Source organism: Octopus bimaculoides, chromosome 9 (genome assembly GCF_001194135.2).
Source record: "Octopus bimaculoides isolate UCB-OBI-ISO-001 chromosome 9, ASM119413v2, whole genome shotgun sequence".
Lineage (NCBI taxonomy): Eukaryota > Metazoa > Mollusca > Cephalopoda > Octopoda > Octopodidae > Octopus > Octopus bimaculoides.
In genome coordinates this window covers 68,079,670-68,084,669 of record NC_068989.1, presented here as the reverse complement: position 1 = coordinate 68,084,669, position 5,000 = coordinate 68,079,670, and positions in this window count along the sequence as shown.

Below are 5,000 nucleotides of genomic sequence, written 5' to 3'. Positions count from 1 at the left end.
AGAAGTGTCGTAAAATTATCAAAATATTATGACAACCTTAAATCTGAGATAGCGTTACCGAAAGGGAAGTATTTGTAATTGCCTCGAATTTAAAGAAATATGATTCTGATTTTGAATACTACGATATTCGACATATGTTTCTCTTATTGAATCTCAAAATAACATAAGGCCCATTATAAGCTTTATTTGCCGTTAGTTTTCAACGGATCAACCTCTGAGCTAAATACTTGTTTCTCGCAGCTAATGGTTTTGGAGGAAGGTTTGAACTTGACTCTAGAACTCAAGCGATTCATTGATCATGTATTTAGTAGTGCCACAGACGAAAAGAGATTAGTTTTACAACGTCCATACCTATTTAGAGTTACAATGCCAAATTCATTTGCGGTTTCAATCTCGTAAATTTTAATTGAGCATGTTATTAATTGGCTAGTAAGAAAATTAGTTAATCCATTTGCTATCTATATTGAACTTTGTGAAAGCAGAAACCAACTTACAGGCAACATTGTTATTTGTTGGTGGTTTGTCTCAGTAGCAAGTATAAGAAATAACGTTAGATTTTTGTGGAGCGTTGTCTTGGGACACCGCTATGAAGGCTTTAGTCGAACAATCAACACTAGAACTTATTTTTATATCTGTTACTTATTCTATTTCGCTTTTTTTTGTGAAACAGCTAGGTTACGGGGTCGTAAACGAATCAACACTTGTTGTCAAGTGGTCTGGGGACAAACGCAAACAAGCATACACACACATACATATACATGACGTGCTTCCACATAATTTGGGTCTTCCCCCACCACTAAAAAATAGTCGCTCACGAGATACTGGTCAGCTTGAGGTTATAGTAAAACACTTACCGAAAGTGCACTACAATGGTACTGAACCAGAAACCACGTGGTTGCAAATCGAGCTTCTTAACTGCACAACCATGGTTGCACTCAAATTTAAATATTTATTCTCCTCATTGAACAAAATTCTTTTTAATATCAAAACAGGTCACACTAACTGTCGCTCTAGTTGCGCTTAATGATGAAATTATATTCCAAATTTATTCTGCTTGATGGTCAGCATCTTGAAATAACTCAAATAAACAAAGAAATGTAGGGACGAAAATATAGTTAGAATACACATGACTATTTCAAAATCAATAACAACAATTTTCCCCGCTACTTTTACGGATTCCCACGGCTCTCTGTCACCATCCTATTCCATTATATTGAATTTGAACCGGGAGCTTGAGTCGTAGTGAATATTTCATTATCTGATTACACAACCACGAACACCACTCCTATGGAAGCGTTTCAGTTACTGCCTTAATAGAGTTTGGTGACTCTAGCCGTAGGATTCCTCTGCTCAGCATCAATGTGCGAATCCCCGTTGACTCGGTTGAGTTCTTCCGCTACCTCATCCCAATCCGCCATGTTGCACTCCCATAACTTCACCGTACCCTTGACAGGTGATTGAACGGGTGCTACGCCTTGCCAAAGGGCAGCCCATAATGCCGGGCATGGTTGTCACTGCATGATGTATTCTCAAGATACCCGCATACATTTATTACATGAAGTGTAATAAATCCACTACCGAAGCGAACCCGTTCATATGCTTACTTAATAGCTAAACGTTACTACTTACAGCCTATACATTACAATCAAATATCAATACCAATGTCTTCGTTTTAAAATAAGCGTCGGTGCTAAAGAAGACAGATCTACTGACAGGAATACATGATATATACAATGAGAAATATATATTGTTTCTAAGAGAAAAAAAATTGCCAAATTCATATGACTTACACAGTCTCATTATATATTCAGACAAAACAAGATCTTGGCGGCAAACACAAGCCTAAAAAAAGACAAATGTGTATGTGCGTGTGTGTGTGTGTGTGTGTGTGTGTGTGTGTGTGTGTGTGCACGCGTGCGTATATGTTCTGGTGGATAAATGAATGAGTGAGTATGGTACTCTATTTGCTTACAAACACCCAAGTTTATGTCTATTTAAATGTCTGTTGAATTATCGTAACATATATTACTAGTTCGTTTCCTATTCCTTTGAGTAAGTACATAGACAACCTTATGATACATACATAAATACATATACACACACACATATATATATGTCTATGTGTACATATACATACATACATGCATACATACATATATACATATATCAGAATACCATACACATATATGTATACACACGCACACACACACACACACACACACACATACACACACAAGTATTTATCTGCATGTGCATTATTTATTGATTAGAATGTTTGTATGACAATAAATCTAGAGAAAAAGCATTAAATATGCAGAGTATTAGACATTGGATCATTTTATGCCATCAACAAATATTGATTTCTGATTGTTTATCAATATATCTATATATTCATATCGATCTGTCTCAGTCTTCCTTTCCCTATTTATCTCTCTCATACATGCTGTCTATAAATCTATTGATATCTATCTATCCATATATCTGTAAACAATAAACGCGCGCGCGCACACACACACATTATATGCAACATTGAAAGAGAAACAAATCTCCTATAATATCTGTTAAATTCAGCAATATCATCAGGGAAGTTCAGAGACCTTGTTTTTTGATCTGGTGCTCTAATGAGATGTGAGACTGACACAGCGCATGAACACTGAACAAGGAGTTGATCATAAGAAAAACTTGGTCGTGTCAGAGATTAACTCTCTCAATCTTGAAGAATTGTCCATGACATTTATTGATGGTCAGGAGAAAATGACAGCGTTACTGGAAACTGAAAGCCATTGAAATAAAATAGCATGTCTATGGAGATGTGGTGAACGCATAAATAGAAAATATCTAATTCGGTTCAAACAGTCATGATACTGGTTTTGATCATATGGGGCGGGAAAGTTTTGACAGCTGAGGCTGTGTTTGTGAGTGTATGCGTAGTGCTCATCGTACCTAAGTAGCTGTATACGTTTCATAGTGCAATGGAAATATCGTTTGACCGCTGGCAAACTGCGTTACATCATTCGTTCCTGCTCGTGGGTTCAGTTCCTACCGTTTTTTTTTGTTTTTTTTTTTGTCTTTGATTTACCTTTCATCTCTGGTCTCAGTGAAATAGTATATCTATCTAGTACTCGGATGGATGTTGTAGACAAATGCCCATCCTTGAAAACTACTGAACTTGTGTTTAAATTAAAAACCATTATTGCAATTTATATATTTTTAATATAAATGCATAGCGGCATTCAGCCCACCTTTACGTTGCCTTTCATACCTCACCGGGGCCATGTAATCCTCAAAATTACTGGTCTTGTACCAAAACTTGAAAGCAATATGAATGTGTTTGTTTTGATATAGTGTGTATGTATATGTATTTGTATTTGTCTGTATATATGTATTGATATGAGATTAAACTAATAAATGTGGATAGGAATTTACGTATATCAAAACACTATTTACAGCTGCACGGAGGATATATTCGAAAGGAACTAAAAACGTAGAAACCAAATATATGGTTTGGAAGCACCTTTATTCTCTACTTTTCCATTTTAAAATGCAGTATATTAAAACGCTAGGAAAAATACATTTTCTCACTGCTTTTCAGATATAAATGTAAAATGACGAGGCAATTTATACATATTACAAAAATATATATTATAAGTACCAGTAAATGTCTATGACTCTATACATTTAATGATTGCCAACATTGTTATTGATAATCAGTCATAGGATATCTACTTGTAACACCTTTTTATATTCGCCTCCACAGATGTTTTGCGACAATAAAATAATCGAATTTAAAAATAAAAGGTGAGCGCGAATCAGTAATGGATATGCAAATAATTTAGGATACCAAACAGCACTACAATACAGAAATAAATTCAATACAATTAATACAGGAGGTATGACACCTATAAAAAAGAAATAAACGACACCTAAAGTATATAATACGTACCGAAATTGAATAGATAAACGCTTTGTCTAGCAGCGCAAAACCTGCATTACACCTACTCGTAAACTTGGATTAATAATGTATTACAAGAGCACAAATAGAAAATTTCTCCCCTGTACAACAAACGATAAGCATGACAGTGAATAGAAAGTTTAGATTACTATTGTGATCTATAAATTGATAGACAATCGTAAACGTTAACTCCATGATTTTACAGTAACATTAGACAAACAAGATCACGCATTGTCACTTACTGACCATTCAGCTACAAGAAAGAGTAATGACTGTAACACTTTATAATATAATAAACGGCAAAAGAAAGTCCACCGATACACAGGTAATAACATAGCCATCCCTTATAGAAAAAATTCTTATAACGCATTGTCGAATCTATATAAATTGCAAATTACAATACAAAACTCAGTGAACATATAACGCGCGGTAGCAGCACGCAAATAATATATGCTACGGTCAAAATATTTTCGAGTTATTAATATAAGCCTGATGTCAGCGAAGTGAGAATCAGATAGGTTATTGCTCCCTTCATTTTCGTGATCTGAAACAGTCTTGAAGAGGTGGGAAGCGGGCATGTTACATTCTTCCAAACAAAACAAAACGAACCAACAGAGAATTGCAATGAAAATAATAAAATAATTGTATTTTTTAGAAAACCTGATCCCACTGCCTATCTATCTATCTATCTATCTATCTATCTATCTATTAATAAAATACAGGGTAGCAAAAAATTTTTAGAAATTTTATTTACCACCAGTGGTCTAGCGAGAGTAAAAAACAGTCAATAGACTATGTATTATTCATTTAAAATACAGAGATGCCTGTAATAGGACATCTAACCCGCTAGAAATAGCAGCAAAAGACTACATACCACAAAAGTAGGGATAATTTCGAAAGGGAATGAAAAATAAAAACATTTACCAATCTATATTCTGTACCATGGTTTCAAGTCAATTTTAGTAAGATAAAAATTATATATCTCACAAAGGTCGGACTATCATCGGCAGAATGACCAGACAACATTCGAGACACGAGTCAAATAGGG